Genomic DNA, 19,982 nt, shown 5'->3' with positions numbered 1-19,982 from the left:
TAGGGGTGAAAGAAATATGAAGGTTCCCAAAATAAGTATAGAAAAATCCAGAAATAGGAACTACATATTTTCCAACAAAACTCAAAATATTTTAAACAGTGTGATCCTGGCCAGGAAGCTTCAGTTGCCCGTGGAGAGAAATTTACAGACAGGAAAATGCAGCTCTTCTGAGACCCTTGAAGGAGAAAGATCTGCCCTTATTGTAAAGTTCTTCACCGATTAAGCAGGTAGCTTTGAGGGGATGCACACTGGGAACGCACTATTCAGTCAATCAGATTAATGGTTCAAATGCTCCATACATTGATGGATGTTATGGCCACACTTCACAATCTACTAATGTTGTAACTACCAAGTAAGATAAACAGTAGAAAGATGCTTGTGTAAACAGAAATGCAACATGGAGTTGTAAGATTTTATTATTCTTAACCATTAGGTTAACATGTGTTAAAGTCTATACCAAAGCTTTTGTTGCTCATGGCCCACTTGTACATGGACTCTCTCATGTTTCCTAAGCAGGAGTATCCATCAGAGTCATCAGAGAAGCTTCCTACAAACACATAAAGCTGAAGTTCCCAAAAGAAGATTCAGATGCAGTAGTTCTGGAATGGGCACTGGCTTATATTTACTGCAAAATCTCCCTAGATGAATCTGATATCCACCCATCTGTTATATAGGATGGGCTAGTTATGCTACAGTGACAAATACAACCACACAAACCTCAATGGCTTCACTTTACCAAAGTTTGTCTCATGCTCATGTCACCCAGAAAGTATAGGTTAGCAGGGAAATTAATCATCCTGGTCACTCAGAGATCTATATTGACTGAGGCTTCATCTCCATACATCCTAATATGACAATAACAGTGGTGGGATTGAGGTGCGGGCAGTTGGCCCACTGGCTCTAATTCCTGAAAGGAAGCATCACTTCTCAATCCCATGCACCACTTCTCAATCCCATGCATCACTTCTCAATCCCATGCATTACTTCTCATATCCCTTGCATCACTCTCACTCCCCATGCCTGAAGCAAGTCACACGTCCACCTTTAACTTCAAAGTGGTGGAAGATTGTACTTCTACTATGCACTTGGAATGGGAGAGACCTGGTATTATTTTAGAACAACATTAGTGGCAGCCAAACTCCCTGATCAAGAATGATTGGGTTCAGTCTCTTTAGTGTACAAGGAAAGAAACAAAGTACAGAGAAATTAGATGAGTTTCCAAAGTCGTATGGCTAACTGGTAGAACTTGAATTAGCGTAATGGTCTCCCTACTGCAATTATTTTCTTAAGTATTCCAACTAATTTAACCTACTTCTCTTGCCACACATTTTTTTCTTCTTTCTTCTCTTTTGTCAGAAATTTTCAAAATCAGAAAAATTCCTTCCTTTAACACATAACTTAGGGTTTGTGATTTATTTGCTGGCAGTTTTAAATAAGACGCTTTTAACCCCACTTAGTAACAGTCCACTTTCATGATTTATTACAACTCTCTTTCTCTGGTTAATTAAACTCATTTCTTAGGAAATGACTCATGCCTAATCATGCTAAGAACGAAATTAGTTATATTGCCCTCTTTGTTATAAAATGAGTGTAAATAACTTTTAAGACAATTTTTCTAAAATCAAAAAAAGCATGTAATAGTCCCCAATTCAGCAACATTATGTAAAATAGCAGACTCAGAGAGTAGTAAATCCAGATGCTGTCATATTATTACGTGAAACAAGGCAGAAATTTACATTCCTTTATTATTAGACTGAGCTCCATCAACAGCATTTCTTTGTGGAAATACTCTATTTTGGAGGGTTAAAGCACATTAAAAAATTCCTAGACTAAAGCCTGTTGTACGATTTCTTTGCCCACTGGAGAGATATAAAACCATTACATTTAAGTATCATAATCGCTAGCATATGCTATTTCTTAGAAATGACACCACCATCTGGATTAAGGTCCACTGATGATTTCATACAATACTCCAGCTTTCTTCGGGTAGAGCAGGGCCAAACTGTTCCAACTTCAACCACCCTGTCGTACTAATGAAAAATAATAAAAGGTTACACTTATGCTTGACCCACTTACTGGAGATCGCATGCTGCTTTATTAATAAATTATATAATTATCATAGTAGCTGGGAACACAGAAGGCAAGCCAGATGCCTGTGTTAAGAAAGCAAGTTGGGGCCCAAACCCATCTCCCAGTGTTGACTGTTTCCAGCCACACAGATCGTGGATTCTCCAGGTGGCTAGAAGCATGGTCCTGCCGTGGAAAGCCCACTCACCTTGTTCAGAGCTTGGCTCTCCTGTTTGCTAATCGCAAGAGCCGGGGTGTCCCTGAACATTCCTGAGCCTCAATGTCCTCAGCTGTAAAATGGGAAGAACTCTCTCCATAGTGAGTCTGGTAAGAAGCTCAAGGATTGCAACTGTAGGTTCTCAACAAAGTCCCTCCTTCACGTACTAACAGATTAGGAAGTCATGGCTGTTACAATGATGATTATTAATATTATTTACTTTTCCTCCCACTAGTCATCTTTATTTCTTCAAACTGGGCACAAACAAAACACAAGATTAAGAGAAAAGGTGGGGTCAGGATGTGGAAAGGGAAGCCAGATTGGAAGTGGGACAAGAAAAGAGCATATTACACCTTGAGTGTCTGTCCCAGAGCGGCTTCTGACGTGGCAGAATCACTAGAAAATGCAAAGATATGCTGTGTAAGAGGCAGCAGCAGCGTCGGTTTGTTTTCATGTGAGCCGCCCTCATGGCTGGTTGTCTTTAAAGGTCATTTGGTGAACTCACAGTTTAAGCCCTTCGACTCACTGAAGTCATTAAATAGATGAGTGATGGGGTGGGGGTTGCGGTGGGGGAGGCAGAAGAGAGGAGAAAGGGCCTCTCACCGGCGTCCTCACTGGCCCCTTGCCTATTGTTGTGCACACAGCAAACCTCCCGGGCCAATCCATCCACTGGCTGTGCAGGGAATGGGGCAGCTGGATAATTGATGGACTCAATCCGACCAGGCGCAGGTGGCACGGAGACGGCGTGCAGCAGCTTCTCGGGTTTGCCAGTGCCATCTGTTGCCATGAGAACATCTGTCGTCAAGGTCACCCTGTCACCCTCTGTTAAAGTTACAGGTTTGGTGAGGTAGGAGAATGTCACCTAAGAAGACGGGGTATGTGTGTTGGGGGCTGGGGGGAGGAGAAAGGGAGGCCAAGATACACAAAGACGATGGGGAATCTCTCTCTTTTAATTATGAGAGATGAATAACAATAATGGGGAGAACGACTGCGTGAGGAAAATACACTCGGTTTTAAAGGAGAACTTCCCGGCAAAGGTTTGCCAAAGATGGTTGTCATTGTTCTCTTGCTGAAACATTAGCTCATTTTGTAGAATAAGGGCACCTCTACCATAGGCCTGGCATCCATTCGTAAAAGAAATGTATGTAACTATAGTAGGATTTACTTGTAAAGACAAGCACTTTTCTCCCGGCTTGCTCTCTCTAAAGTCCAATCCTCGGCAGGACCCTGTTGCATAAGCACATTTTATTCAGCATCCATGTGTGTGTGCGCGCAGTCACAGCATGCTCTGGGAGGTAGCAGAGTGCAAGAGGGCATTGCATTTATCAAAGTATTTAACTGGCATTTGAGCTTTGCTCTGCTTCCAGAGAGAACGACCCATTTGTGAATAAAGAACAATTAAGTTAACAGACTCAAATGAGCTGCTGGACAAGGTCCTGTGATGAAGCAAATGCAATGTTGGATTTTTAAGCGGCAAGAATTACGTGCGGCCGGGCTCCCAGCAGCAGCGGCTCACTTGCCCTCTGCATTGACGCTGATGCTTTTTAAAGCGATTTCACCCAGTGGCAAAGAAACCCCATTCCCATCTGTTTAGGAAGCGGCTTCGCTTATTGCACCGATATTGCCGGCAGGATGGCTTTCAGGGCCTTACGGATCATCAGCGAGTGGTGAGACGAGAGGGGAGATAAGCTGCTGCATTTTATGAAAAATACTCACATCTGCCCTGTCAGACCTGAAGGGCAGTAGATGAAAACAAGCGTTTTTTCAGCAAAAAGGAGGGTCAGAGAAGAAGACAAAAGAGCAGACGACGCTCCTCATTCTGTGGGCACCGTGGAGCCTGGTTCTGTGCTCCGGGTTGACAGCAGTCCCTGTCCCTCTAGATCTGTCCATCTCAGCAATTCACGTTCGAGGACTCTGCACTTTGGTAATGCAGCACATCCGGGAAACAAATGAGTATTGCGTTCAGGACAGAAGTTTTGAAGTCAGTTGGCCACTGACCAGCTGGGTGAGCTTAGGGAAGTCTCTTAACTTTCCCAAGCCCTGGATTGCTCATCTGAAAATGGAATGTGAAATGGTCATTATCACATAGAATTCCTGAGGATTAAATGCCTGACATATAGCAAGTGACAGATAAATGGTAGGTATCAATATTGTCAATCTTTAGCTTAAACTACTATTTGAACCTCAATGCCATCATTGTAACTCCAAGAACCTCATCCCATGTGGTTCCTTCCTCAGAGTAAGAGTTGGGCTGAGCGTGGTTCCCTGATACATCGAGGCTGATTTGAATAAACCTACGTTCTCACCTCCAAGCCGTGGAAGTGGGGAAGTGTTCTCTATCAGAGACTCTGCCTGAGCTCCGAGTGCCGGAGGACATCCACACAGGGACGTGCCCCACTGTGACAGGGCGCAACTACCAAACGTCAGCGCTGTTCCCAACGGGAGCTGCCCCCTCTCAACTGTCTGGCTTCTGTATAATAGACCGTCTGAAATATTGTCCTGTGGCTAAAAGACTTGAAATCTGCTGGGCTTGATGGTCACCAAGATCCCATTCAACATTAATATTCTGACTTCTAGACTATCACTAATACATTTCACACTAACATGTCAGAGGAAGCGAAAGTGTTGTACAAGTACACATATCATCTCCTTGATAATTAAAGGAACTCATTGTGAACGTAAGAGTTGTGCAATGTTGTGAGGAGAGGACTCGAGGCTGTGCAGGGCTCTTTCCATGGTAAACAACATCAGCCTGTGTGTGTCTTTGAATGTTCAAGTCGGTCAGATCTCTGCCTGTCTCATTCTTGACATCTTCGTTGCCTCTTTTAACTTGCTGCTTCTTGTGTGCTGTCAAATAAGACACCAAACGATGAAACTTGTTAGTTGTGTGTGCAAGTTGAGCATAATGCAGCCATGAGTAAGGATGTCCAGACCCGTCCTGACTGATGCACCTGCAGGTATTTTGTTAACCGGCTACATGGTGGCTCTAGGGCAGGGACTCATTCTCTAGGTTTGGGCTTTGTTCTCTGTAGGGAAGATGAGCTGGTAAATATTTAACACCAGCTGGGAGTGGAAGAGCCCTGATTTAAAGAAACTGCTGATTTCTGTGGGGTAGATATCCCGCCATGGCTGATTCTGAGCTGCCGTTGTGTCCCTGAACACAGACTTTGTTGGACACGGAATTGGGCAGAGAGGAGACAAAGTGGCGAGCTCCAGCACACGACGGTGTCAAAGGCGTCATCAAGGAGGAGGCTTGCGGTCACAAGTGTGGGCCCTCAGAGAGACAGAGGCCACTGTTGCATTCTTTATTTCTTCTGCAGAGATTCACATCTCTTTAAAATTAACATTTGTTGATAGCTTATATGTACTGGACACTGTGCTAAGCACTTTATGTGAATTACCTCATTTAATCATGGAATAATCCTCCAAAACGGGGCTGGGATTAGCCAGATTTCAAAAGTAAAGAAACTGAGGTTTAGAATGGTTGAGTAGCTTACCCAGGGCTCCTTAGCTAGAAAGCAGTCGAATGGGAATGTGGATCCAGACAGTCTGGCTCAAAACCCCACATTTCAACTGTGAACCCACTTCGTAAACAACATAGCACACCTGACGTGGGCTAGTTTCTAGCAAATGAACGTGTGTACACTAGTTGATGATCATCCATCCATTACTAGACATGGTATCAGCGCACATAACTTGCAATGATCTTGTTACAACAGTCTACAAGGGGCTGGCCTGGTGGCGTAGTGGTTAAGTTCACCCACTCCACTTCAGTGGCCCAGGGTCCGTGGGTTCGGATCCTGGACATGGACCTACACACCACTCATCAAGGCATTCTGTGGCAGCATCTCACATGGAAGAGCTAGAAGGACTTACAACTAGGATCTTCAAGTATGTACTGGGGCTTTCAGGAGAAAAAAAAGTAAAAAGGGAGAGGAAGATGGGCATAGATGTTAGCTCAGGGCTAATCTTCCTTAAAAAAAAAGAGAGATGTAAATATTCAAAATTTTATAAATTGCATGTTGACCTTTACAACTATCTCCTCTTTGCATATTCTCTTTTCACTTTTTTACTGAATTTGAAATCTCAATTATTATGCAAGTTCATAGCATACCCATCTCAATGGCTATCACTGTGAAAACTAAAAATATAAAACAAAGAGAAAATGAAAGTCTGATCATTTTCATCAATAGCTGTTAATTCAAAAGCACTGTAGTAGAATATCAGTCTGCAAATAATATTCCAGTGACCATCACACAGCCACATAATTTAAGCAACCATAAATGCAATGTCACATTATAGAGGGCTTCTAATTCAATTGAGTTTAAAGTAGGCCAAAGTCAGTCATTTGTACCTTTCTGCATAGATTGCTCTTACAATTACTTCCCAGAAAATAAAAACAAAACATAATAGAAGCACGGCCAGCCCTTTCTAAAGATGAGAATATTTCTCCCACTGACTGATTTCAATGTGAATCCACCAGAATGAAAAAACAATGGAACAAATATTACTGCTATAATCAGCGGATATAGACGAATCTATGCTGATATTCAACAAATCAGTTCTCTCAAGGTGGCCCAGCAAAATGTTTAACTTCTGCTAGAGGCCACTCTTCTCCCTTGCAATTATTCTCAATAATCTGCTTTCCCAGTTATTAAGGAAACAAACAAAAACTGAGTTAGAGTGGATCTTTTCCATGCGTACCATAGTCATTTTCAAATAAAGTGATAGGGGTGGGTCTCCTGGCACCACTTTTGCCAGAATAGAACTCTGACCTCAGCAGCACTGGCCGGTTAGCAGGGCCTTCAGAAGTTCACATGGTGAGGGAACACACCTTGCCTCCCGTCCCGGCTCCCTCCAGCCCCTGTTAAAGACAGGTCAGCCAGAAATCAGCTTCTGCAAGTCTCCAGCACCGAGACTGACAGGAACGCAGGCAGCGCTGAGCCGCAGAAAGTTAATGCACACGTTTCTCTACATGGACTTGGGGGAAAGGCAGAAATAGAGCCACATGCAAAATCTTTCCAAAGACTGGGCCAGACAGCATTCACATCCACACACTTCATGTCTTATCGACTCACCCGGCCCCACGCCCACAGCCACGCCCTCCAGCCGACTGGAAGGTCAGGCTCCAGCTTTTTAATAACCTTCTTATACGTACAGACCTGTGTATCCAGATTCTACGAAGCACACAGATGATTATCTAGGATTAATGGATCATCCAAAGTGCCAGTTGGCACATTTTGAGTAAAAAGTGTAACCAATGCAGCTGTTTACTAATAAATAAAGCCTCAGCTGCTGGAGAAATAAATGAGATGCCTTTAATTGGTAGGCTGCAGCCCTCCGCTCTTTATTACAATGCTGCTGCTTGAGCTTTACGATGTCAGGGCGGATGGCAGACGGACAGAGTGCTTATGAATCACAGTTTGCAGATGGCTCTCTCGTTCTCGGCAGCCACGAGTACAAGTAGCGTGAGGCCTCAATAGTGGCTCTTGCCAAGGACGACCCCCTGAGAGTTAGCTGTCTCTGTTTCTCTTGTGCCAGTCTCTCCCTGGCAGACTCTGCTGCACAAGCCCGCTTTCAGTAAACCGCAGCTGCCTGGCAGGGGATTAGAGAGAGCGCACCCAGGAACGCTCTCATCTCGAGCTGGTCTTTGTCGCCGCAGAGGAGGCTGTGCAAGGACTCTCAGAGCTGGCTTCCCGAGGTTCTTCACAGGGAAGAGGACCCAGGACCCAGCAGGACACAAACCCCTCCTCCTGCCCGCTCCTGGGGCTCTCCCCGCCCACCCTCCCTCCAGCTGACAGGAGTGACTGCCTGTCTCTTGGGCGCAGCAGAAGGTCCTTGCACTTGGGACTCAGAGCTCCTGGAACTAATGACAACTTTGTCATCATACAGCTGGGCTCGGGGGCGTCACCCAGCCCTCACAGCTGAGCCTTCCCAGCTTCTACACGTGGTACTTCTCCGGTCACTGGTTGCATCTGTGGCTGGGGAACAGAGCACAGGAGACGTGCCATCGTAACTGTCAACAGATTTGCACATTTTTGTTACTGGTGATACTCATAATGGATTTTTATTCTAATGGGTTTTTTCATTAGATAAATGGGAATGATCAAACACCTTTGGAGAGAACAGAGTACAGTCTGAACACATAGTAATAGAAGTGATAAGGTTAATGATGATAGCAATAAGAATATTAATATCAGGAGCTAACTTTCTGTTTTTCTGAGGAAGATTCATCCAGACCTAACATCTGTGCTAATCTTCCTCTATTTTTTAGTATGTGGGCTGCCAGCACAGCATGGCTGCTAACAGAGCAGTGTAGGTCCGAACCCAGGAACTGAATCCAGGCTGCCAAAACAGAGCGCACTGAATTTAACCACTAGGCCACGAGGCCAGCCCAGGAGCTACCATTTACTGAGTACTTACCGTGGGGTTAGCTAAACTGCTGTTCTCAGAGCCATAGAAGTTCTGTGTCAGTTTAAAACACATCAGCACCATCCTTCTCTCTCCTTGTTCCCTTTTTCTGCCTCGTGGCCTTTGGTCGGTGAGCATGGCCACCTGTCCAGGAGGCCCTGAGAGAAATCCTGAGGCCACTGCCCACTCGCTTCCTCTTTTCCTCTTGCCTGATGGGGACCCGATGAAGGGTCCCGTTCTCAGCCTCTCGTGAAGCCTAAGCTAAGATGGCTTCTGGAGGTCAAGCTGGATCAGGCAGAGAAAGCACGCCGACAAATGTAAGTTTCTGTGGTTGGTAGGTTTCAAAAACAATTTTGGAAACCTTACAAGGGAAAGGAATCAAAGTCAGATTTTTCACTTTCGAGGAGGCCCCCTATCTCCTAAGGAATTTACTTAAAACAAGGAGAAGTCATCGATGTTGTATAAAATGGTGTGCACACCTCTAAAGATCAAGCATAAGGCAAGAATTTCTGCTCTGACATTTTAGCGTTGTACTAGAGTTCTCAACCAGCAATACATAGATAATACATACCTACGTCGCAGATACATAAAATCAGAGGCATCCGGATTCAGAGAGAAGTCGTAAAACTGTCTTTGTTTGCAAATGCCATGACCCTGTATGTACAGCATCCTGAGGAATCTACAAAAAATTAATAAACAAGTTCAGCATAAACCAGATAAACATGCAAAAAACAGTCGTGTTTCTACGCCAGCAGTGAACAATCTGAAAATGAAATTAAGAAAACAATTACACTTACAAGGGCATCACAAAGAACAAGATACTTAAAAATATATTTAGCAAAAGATGCGTCAAGCTTGTACACTGCAAACTACAAAACATTGTTGAAAACATAAAGAAGATCTAACCAAAGTGCCATATGTCCATGGATTGGCAGACTCAATATTGTTAAGAGAGCAATTCTCCTTAAAGTGATCGACAGATTCAATTTAATTCCTAGAAAAATCCTCAAACTGGCTTTTTATTTTTCAGAACTTGACAAGCTAATTCTAAAATTTATATGGAAATGCAAAGGACCCTGAATAACCAAAACAATTTTGAACAAGAAGAATAAAGTTGGAGGACTTATACTTTCCAATCACAGAATTTACTACAAAGCTGCAGGAATCAAGACCATGTGGTACAGGAGTAAGGTTAGACACAGATCAATGGAGCAGAATTTAGAGTTCAGAAGTATACCCTTATATTTATGGTTAATTAATTTTTGACAAACATGGAAAGACAATTCAATAATGTTTTCAGCAAATGGTGCTAAGACACTTGGATATACACATGCAAAAAGGTTAATTTAGATGCTTACCTTATACCATATGAGAAAATTAACTCAAAATGGGTCACGGACCTAAACGTAAGAGCTAAAAGTATAAAATTTCTAGAAGTAAACCTAGGAAAAATAAAGTAAAGAAACTTGGAGTGGGGAGAGCTTTCCTGAGGAGGCAGCACTGAGGGGAATGTTACCTGAAATGGGGGAATAAACTCTGCAAAGATCTGGGGGAGAGTTTCCCACACTCCAGGCAGCTGCCCAGAGGTGAGAGTAAACTGTGCATCTTTAGGAGCAAGGAGACCAGGATGGCAGGTTCCATTGTGACACTGAGCTAAACAGAGATCTCTTAGACATGACAGAAAAAGGTCTACTTATTAAGAATAAATTAACAAATTGGACTTAATCAAAATGAATGTTTTCTGGGGCCAGCCGGGTGGTGCAGCGGTTAAGTGGGCACGTTCCACTTCTCAGTGGCCCAGGGTTCTCAGGTTCTGATCCCGGGTGCAGACATGGCACCGCTTGGCAAAAGCCATGCTGTGGTAGGAGTCCAATGTATAAAATAGAGGAGGATGGGCATGGATGTTAGCTCAGTGCCAGTCTTCCTCAGCAAAGAGAGGAAGATTGGCAGTAGTTAGGTCAGGGCTAATCTTCCTCAAACAAAAAAAAAAACAAAAAAGAAAGGTTTCTGATCTTACAAAGATATCACTTATAAAATGAAGTGTTAAAATACAGAGTGGGAGAAAATATTTTCAAATCTTGTATTTGGCAAAGACCTTGTATCTGGAATATGAAAAGAACTCCTACAACTTAGTGATCAAAAGACAAATAGCTCAATTAAGAAATGGGCGAAAGATTTAAACAGACATATCACAAAAGAAAGGGTATGGGTGGCCACTAGGTACATAAGTATATGATGACCTTGTAAGATGCTCAAGGTCATTAGTTATGAGGGAAACACAAACTAAAGGCACAATGAGACACTACTACATATCCACTAAAATGACCATAATTAAAATGGATGGTAAAACTAAGTTTTATCAAGGATTTAGAGCAACTGGAATTCTCCTGGATTGGTGTTGAGAGTGTAAAATGTTGGGAGTACTTTGGGAAACAGGCAGCCTTTTTATAAAGTTAAACATACACTATAACTTGTCCCAGCAATTCTAAAAGTAACTAGTTTCTAAAGGTAAATAAAACATTTTTTCTCACAAAAACACTTGTCCATAAAAGTTCATAGCAGTTTCAGTCATAATAGCTTCAAACTGAAAATATTCCAAATATCTTCATCAGGAAAATGGATAAAAAATCATGTATTCATACACTGGAATATTGCTCAGCAATTAAAAGAAACAAACAAGCTTCTGCATGACTGATTCTCCAAAACACTGTGCCGGACAGAAGACTCCAGGGCACATACAGTCTGCCTCCATTCACATGAAATTCCAGAAGAAGCGAAACTGACTTGCAGGGACAGGAAGCAGACCAGCGGTCACCTGGGGCTTGGGGCGGAGAAGTTCATGGCGAGCGTCGCAAGAGCCCCCTTGGGAAGATGCGGATGTTCTGCATCTTGCTGGGCAAGTGGTTACATGGGCTTTTTCATCTGTCAAATCTCACCAACCTGTACACTTAAAGTGGTTGTAATTTATTGTATTTAAGTTATACCTCAATAAAGCTGATTTAAAAGTAAAATTAAAAATACCAACATTGACATAGGAAGTAATAAACTTGAAACGATGAGAAATCTTAAAATAAACTAACTTCTAAAACAGGCACTAAACATAAAATTTTTTGTTACAATTCCTAATAAACATTCAATGATTGACTGTTTCCTATATTACATAAAAATTTCAAGATCATATAAAAAGATAAAACTTACCAGCTTGTTTTATGAGCCTAGAAAAATCCTTATGACAAAAATGAATAAAAGTAGATAAAAGGAAAAAGAAAAAACAGGTCAAATTCTTTTATGAACATAGGTAGAATAATACTGAACAAAATATTAGGGTATCAAAACAAGCAGCTTAATAATATTAAAAACAATGTCAATAATTAGGGTTTGCCACAGAAATGCAAGGATTGTTCATATCATGAAATTTTTTAAATATAATTCACTCCATTAAACAATTTAAAAAGAAACAATGAAATTACCATCTTAATGGGTAACTGTAAAGCATTTGATAAAATTTAACACAGTCTTGATTATTTTAGCAAGCTTCCCCCTTCACTCCTGAGATATATCAGAAGACAACAAAAAGCAAAAAGAGGTTTGACTGTTAATAAGGGATAAGACTGTTACTAATTGCAGATGATATGATTATTTACATGCACAAATTTAAGGGAACCAACTGAACATCTGTTAGAAATAATAAAAGAGTTCAGTAGGTTAGCTTGATACATGATTAATAAACAAAAATCACAGCTTTCCTATTATCAACAAAACAATTTAAAAAATTTGGGAAAAAACAGATTACATTAAAAATCTAAAAGCTAAATAGAATTTAGAATTGTAGGACTATTCAAGCAGAACAGGATAAATGGAGAGGCTTTTATGTAATTTTGAAAAGCTTTTAATTATCACTAAATTAATTAATCTCTGATTTTAAAGTTTCTCCTGAAGAGATCTTGCACAAAATGCCAGAAAAAATTTTTGAAAGAATATGTAAAATTAAAATTCTGTGGCCAGACCAAAGATGCAGTGGTTAAGTTCACACACTCTGCTTTGGTGGCCCGAGGTTTGTGCGTTCGGATCCTGGGCGTGGACCTACACACCACTCATCAAGCCATGCTGCGGTGGTGTCCCACATGCAAGACAGAGGAAGATTGGCACAGATGTTAGCTCAGCAACAATCTTCCTCAAGCAAAAAGAGGATTAGCAACAGATGTTAGCTCAGGGCCAATCTTTTTCACAAGAAAAAAAAATTAAAATCCTGTACCAGATTTTAAAAAAATACATATACACACACACACACACACACACACATAGGCAAATCAGATTAATTGCCTAATCCACAATTTTCTCTTACTTTTACTCAGGTTAAACTCTGCCTTACTCAAGACAACGTGCTCAACTAATAGCACACATTTGCCAACCTCTCCTGCAGTTACGAGTGGCCACGTATTACTGTTCACACTAATGTATAAGACAGGACTTCTGGGGAAGCTCCCTGACAGAGGGCACGCGCAGCTCCCACACGGGCCCTCTGCTCTTTGCCTCTTTCTTATTCGTGTCTGGAATACAAAGGTGATGCTGGGGGTGAAAAACTATCTTGCAACCATGAAATCATGAACTGAGAATGAACAGTACTCAGGATAGTTGAGCAAAACACGAGGCGGCTCCTTCCTGATGTCACCAAGGGCCGTGCCAGCCCTGGACTCTGACTTTCGGCTTACTGCTACATGAGAACAATAAACCTGTTGTTTCGTTAAGCTGCTATAGACGGTTTCTGTTATTCTGTGACACAAAGAAGAATGCAATCCTTACCTGAAAAATGCTTCGAGCCTACAATCATTAGAGTGCTCTGCATCGTGACATTAGTGCTAGAATAGACAAACATTTGAGCGGACACAGAACTTACGTTTGTAAACACATATAACATCAGTCCTTGATAAAGTCGGCATTTAAAGTCAGCACCATGTGTGGGCCAGCTCGTCTAAAGCAGTCAACAGAGGAAGGAAGATTTCACCGGGACAGACCGGATCACCCTCAGACGTGTTCCCACATTCCAGCAGCCGGCCCCTCGGTCTGCACAGCACATGGTGGCCTTCCTTTTTGGATTGCGGCCGCTCTCTGTCCACACTGCCTGTCCAGTCACAGGGCATCCACAGCCCACTGCCCTCCATCACTGTATCTGCTCCTCCTTGGTTTTCCTTCCTTTCCAAGCTGGGCCACACAAGCCCTAACACCAGAACTTTCACAATTGGTAGATTCTTCTGATTGACTCCTTAACTCAAAAGCCAGTTTTCCTGATAATGTTCAGGAGTCCATCCTCTGTGCTCCTTTCTGCCGCCCATTTATGTTGATTGATTAGGTCAGAAAGCCCGAGCTTTTCATTTAGTTCTTCTTAACACCCCTGTCATTTAAGTCCATTAGTGTTTGAATAGTGGATTTTAAAATATTATATTAAATTTTACGACTTTTTGACAAAGGCAGTTCAAGAATAATTTCTGAATATCTTATAGAAACCATAAAATGTCAGAGTTTCAAGGGCCCTTGGAGATCACCTGCTATTACCTCTTATTTTAGAGGTGGAGAGACTGCAGCCCAGAGAGCGGAGGAGTCTGCCGGCTGTGCTGCCTCTTATTAGTGAAGGTGCTGAAGAAAACCCTAGAACTTCCTGAGTTCCCTCTTAACCTCCCGGTGTTTGAGTTCTTGTCCTTGCTGTCGGCGGATCCGCCCTTGTTTGTTTATCTTCCTGTTATCATTAGGGGATTATCATTCTCCAATGTCAGGAGAAGATAGGCTATAAGAACTAATTCCAGTTTATTTCTCATCCTCCACTTGCTCCTCCAGGGCCCGAGCAATGACTCATGCATCTGGAGGGGAGGCAAGAACGTGACAGGTCTGCTGGCCAGGCGCACAGTCACGGACATGGGTTTCAGCAGCGCTGGTCCGTCGCTCTCTCCGTCTTTCGAACCACCTGGTCATACACATAAAGGACCCATGCTCCTAGTCTCCAGGCTGTAAAGGGGTCAGTCAGAGACAGTTCTTCACTACATCATGGCCAGCTGCAACTAGGTCAGACAGTCAGCCTCACTTGGGTCTGATTTGTGTGTTCAGTGTGGAGGCGGGACATCTCACCATATTCTTCAATTCGGCTTTACAAGTCTTAAAACTAATACTATACTTTAATCTCTGTTTTATTCTTTGTGTGTATCTCTTCACGAAAGACTAAAGTCCTGGAGGGCAGGAGAAGTGATGAATTAGGTTTATCCTAATAGCTAATATCTACTTCTGTGCTCTTAGTACCTGGGCATCAGACTAGATACAGATTTAGGGTGAGGTGCCAGGGAGGGGAGGTAGGTGGGGCACTGCAGTGGGCCGAATCACCTGGTTGATCACAACAGCATTCTAAAATGCAAGTCTGAATGTGTATTATTCTCCTCCTGAAATGCTCTAGGCTTTCCAGACCCCATTGTTTTCCAAAGGGATGTGAATACCCTGCGGGAGTGTAATATGGTGCCGAGGGACAAGAAGGACATGTTAGAATATCTATTTCTGTCTATTTTTTATAAGATTTCTAATTTCCTTTGTACATATTGTACGATGTACATAATCTATTAGAGCAATACACGTGAGTTTATACATTAAGGCACGTGCATATGTTGGAAGTTAATGTCCCAAAGCACTGACTCACCAGGGTGAGTGATGAGACCACAGTTTGGAGCCCATTGATCCTGGATTTCAAATTCTTGGGGTGAGAGACAAGCCTATCTGTTCTTAAATGCCTGTTTAACGCTTCAACCTCCTCTCTTGGCATCCCTCTTCTTGGCAATCATTCTTTCAATCAATGTTTACCGTAGGCTTATCCTGTGCCCGGCACAGTGAGAGCCTTACAGGAGAAGAGTGCAGCGCCATGCCTCGGGGTGCTCACCTTCCACCTGGGCTGCAGGCGCCTCAGGAACGGCCTTCCTGCAAGAGCGGTGTTGGAGTGCTGAAGGATGAGCCCCAACAGTACCTGGAAGCTCCTGAGTTTGCAAGTTTCCCCTCTGGACTCCTTGAACCAGCGGGGCCTGCTGTCCTGAACACTCTCCTTCAGCTGCCCCCGCCCTTCACCGACTTCTCCTTCTCATCCTGGATTCTGATGGATGCCTCTCCTTCCTTGTGCAGCTTCTACTGTGGCACTTACTTCACATAGTAAAATTTCCTGAGTCTTTACTGGCCTAACCCGTGCCTGGTCCCAGTTTCCCACAGGCAGCCGGTTGCTCGGGGTTACTTTGTTGAATTGAATAGAAGCTCCCTAGTGTCCAGTCATATCAAACTGTTGCCATGTTACACGTTTGCACAAAATGTTCTTGTGCCTGGAGAGTTCTTCCCTGTTTAAATCTGAGCAGCCCCAAGCATACAGGCCCCCTGGGGGGCCTCCCTCAGGCCACAGGAGGTGCTGTCTTTGCCTTCTTTGTATACTTTCTCCATCACCAGAGCATTTGAACGTTCCACAGAACAAGTAATAAATAGCATCATGATTGTGTGTTGAGTGGTCTGTTTCTGTGACAAAATCACAAGCAAATTGGTGGGAAAAACATTTTTTATTACCTTTTATTTCTTCCTAACATCCAACATTGTGCCTAGCACATAGTATGTCCTCAAAAACTATTGTTTGAGTGAAAGAATAAAAGAACACACAGTACTCTCATAACCTGTAAAGCAACTCTAACAGCAAATTCTGTGTGAGGGAGCAGTAAGAGCATGGTGGGGTGGGTTCTCTGCATGCGTCTCTATATGTGCATACCTGATCTGTGTGTGCATGTCTCTGTGCATATATGGCCTGTGTGTGCATGTATGTGTGCACGTGCGACCTGTGTGTGCATTCCTCTATGCATATGTGTGCAGGTCTCTATGCATATGTGCATATGAGATCTGTGTGTATGTGTACATTCAACATGTGCACATATGTGTGCATATGTGATGTGCATGCATTTGTGAATATGTGACACGTGTGCACGTGTCTGTGCATACCTAACATGTATGTGCATGTATGTGTGAATGTATGAGCTGTGTATGTCTCTGCATATGTGAACACACAGTACCTTCATCCCAGTGTATGTCTTAGGGTTAATGGAAGGGAGAGTGGCAACTAATGTGTATAATCTTTATGTAGATTTTTCTTGTGATTGTCTGCCACCCTTCCTAATATTTAAGCACTTTGTAAAAGAGTCTCGTCTTACTTACCACTGTCTTTTCCTCCAATCATGCCTGGCACATAGTAGGTGACAGGTCAAGATTTTTTAAATTCATAAATAACACTTACTTAAGATGTAATATGTGCAAATAAGACATCAGGCACCCTGCGTGTACTTCCTGGTTAACTCATCACAATAACCCAGTGCTGGCGGCAAGAAGTCTAGACTGGGGAAGTGAAGTGACAGCTCCAAAGTGCCCTGGTTCTCAGGTACGAGGCAGCCACTCGAACCCAGGACTCTCTGACTCCAGAGTCTACACTAAAAATGAAGGCAAATGATCCTTAGTTTTAAAAAAATTGCCTTGTGCACATTTCTTAATTAACCCCACCCCTGTTTTTAGAGGAAAGAAAGCTGTGAACCAAGAATAAATTAGACTGCCTTGCAAACTGTGAACTGCAAACCTGTGAAGTGAGGGCGAGTGCTGTGACCAGAGCACGGCCCCGCCCAGCCATGGTGGGCTCTCACAGCGTGGAGACGCCAGGGGAGGGACGAGTCCACGCTGAGCCCACCCTTCTGCTTCACTTCTGGGACTCACGGCAAAGCAGCCCTGCTGAGGCGGCTGGGGCCGTGGTCTTGTCCAAATGCCTGAAGGTGACTTTGCTTCACATTATTGGGCTTCTACTGGGCAGAGGAGGACACGGCAGGCGCAGGCTCCTTGGACATCGCCTTCAGCACAAGGCCCAGCCTCTGTCTGGCTTGGGCACTGTGTCCAAAAGACTTTTCCTTCCCAACCAGCACATCCTCCTTCTGACCTCGCGCCCAGAATCGGTTTTGCTCCAGAGCAATAACAACGTTCTCCAGGCTGCCATGGCTGCGGCTGTACCAAAGACAAACGCGGAAGGCAAGTGGACCTGATGACACGTGCTGTGACTCTCTTGGCCATAGACAGTGGATGGTGTGAGGTTAGATGAGGTTTCCTTGGCAGCTTCCGGGCCTGAGCTGTGGCAACGGAACAGGCAGACCAGCAGTTGTGAATGTTCCCACGAGAGTGTGCAGAGGGAGGAGAGCTTTGGAAGCAAATAAAGGAGCCCTCGCTTTATCCACTAGTGGTCATTACATCCAATGTCTGATTCGAGTGCATTTAATTTACTCATTTATCTTGCTCCTCCTGAACTGCACGAAAAGACAGGCAGGGAAGCGTGTATAGTCTCTGAGGACCTGAGGACTGAGAGAAACCTGAATGAAGTGAGCTGTGTGGACATCTGGGGACTGGTTACTGGGCAGGCAACAGGCTCTGAAGTGAGAGCATCTCACTCGTCTGAGGCAGCGAGGAGTCCAGCCAGAAGACCGGAGCAGAGGGAGAGAAGAGAGCCGTGAGGTCCAATGGGAAGCCAGTGGTCAGAGAACCACTGCACCTGCCTGTAGACTTTTCTGGTCCATGTCATGGAAAATCCTCGGAAGATTATGGGCAGGGGAGGGCATGACTTGACTGTTGTGTTAAAGGAGCACGCCAGGGGGGTAGGAGTAAACCTTGGGAAGGGGAGAGCAGGAGCCGGTGGATGAGTGAAGAAACTATTGCTGCCACTCTGGAGAGAGACTCCGGCTTCAACCAGAGGGCAGAGGGAGAGGAAGGGGGTGAGAAGCCCTAGGATTCAGAATGTTCTCTGAAGGTGGAGCCTGAACGCTTTGCTCCTGTGGTGGGTGTAGAACGGGAGAGAAGAGGAGCTGATGATAGCAAGACTTTGGCTTGAACTGAGTGTGTTCAGGTGGGGAAGAGGGCTGGCAGCGGGTGAATCTGGGGAGGTGGGAGATCAAGAGCTCTCTCTCAGCAGGTTAGGCCGGAGATGTCCGTTAACCTCTGTTAACTGGGAGGATGCAGAGTGAGAGGTGAGATGTGTTAAGTCCAGAATTCACTTGGGCTAGAGATAAAAATGTGGTAGTTGGCAACACATGTTTAAAGTGATGGTGCTGCATAACATCACCCAGGAAGCAGATGCAGCTGAAGAAGAGAAACCCCGGAGAGCAAGACTGATCCCTAGGGAACTCCAGGAATTTATTAACAAAGCCGTGATTCCGCCCAACAATTCAGCCTGTGCTTTGGTGGGCCACTTTATGTGGCCTAATATGGATTTCAAACGTGTAAGACGAAGGCCTTGCCCTCAAGGAGGGGAGGCTGGGGTGCTGCGGAGAACGCTGCCAACGAACAGGAAGTTTGCCGACCTCTCACCAGATGTGTGGGGTGAACGGACGCCTTAATCTTCCTGACCCTCCGTGTCTTTGTCTCACACGCGAAGCGCGCGTCACCTGTATCAGCAGTTTTATGAGAATCATTCCGTATCCAGTGTATGATATTCTACAAATTGTGACTTTTTTCTCTCCAAAGACGCCTGCTTTGGGGTACGTTCCCCTGCTCCTCCCGTCTAGTCGAGACCAGAAGCTGCACAGGGCCAGGGAACGCTTCTGTCTTGTTTTTATTATGTAGACAATGTCCAGCATTCCAGGTTCTTGATAATCATCTGTGGAATAAATTGTATGAAACCAGTAAGTGCCTTTGGATAGCATTTAGGGGCCTAGCTGCTTAGATGAATCAGAGTAAATGTGGTCCCCTCGCCTCATAGAGTTTGTGCACAGCCCAGGCATTTCAATACTGTGATGCTCAGAGAGAAAAGACTCCAAGATAAAGTATTTAATCCCAAACCAATGGCATAACTTTTTTCCAACGCTGTATTTGTGTATAATTCAACTATGCTGGATTACCTTTAGGCCATTTAGAGCAAAGCAATGTATCCAAATGAAATAAATAGCTAATTTAAAAAATATTGTAGGGGCCAGCCCCATTGTGTAGCAGTTAAAGTTCCATGCGCTCTGCTTTGGCAGCCTAGGTTCTCAGGTTTGGATCCCGGGTGTGGACCTACACTACTTGTCAGCCATGTTGTGGTGGCAACCCACATGTAAAGCAAAAAAAGCAAGCAAAAAAAGAGGAAGATTGGCAACAGATGTTAGCTCAGGGCAAATCTTCCTCAGCAAAAAACATAATACTAATATTGTAGAAATTTGTTAATTTTTAGTATCTTTATTAATGGACTTAATAACTATTAATAATAACTAACTACTACTAATAACTA

General features: G+C 43.8%; 1 long non-coding RNA gene across 2 annotated transcripts; it reads right to left on the bottom strand.

Moving 5' to 3' along the window:
- Positions 1-1,713: 1,713 nt before the first annotated feature.
- LOC139079070 (uncharacterized) lies at positions 1,714-7,697 on the bottom strand. 2 transcript variants are annotated; one of them, XR_011532345.1, is made up of 2 exons: positions 7,447-7,697; positions 1,714-4,337 (listed from the first exon to the last, which is right to left on the bottom strand). It is a non-coding gene; the product is annotated as an uncharacterized lncRNA (long non-coding RNA). The 2 variants fall into 2 exon arrangements; XR_011532343.1 differs by having other exon boundaries at positions 1,714-5,131; positions 7,447-7,630.
- Between the last annotated feature and the right edge of the window lie 12,285 nt (positions 7,698-19,982).

This window comes from Equus przewalskii, chromosome 24 (genome assembly GCF_037783145.1).
Source record: "Equus przewalskii isolate Varuska chromosome 24, EquPr2, whole genome shotgun sequence".
NCBI lineage: Eukaryota > Metazoa > Chordata > Mammalia > Perissodactyla > Equidae > Equus > Equus przewalskii.
Note: the sequence above shows the minus strand (reverse complement) of the source record. Positions and strands in the feature narration are given on the sequence as shown.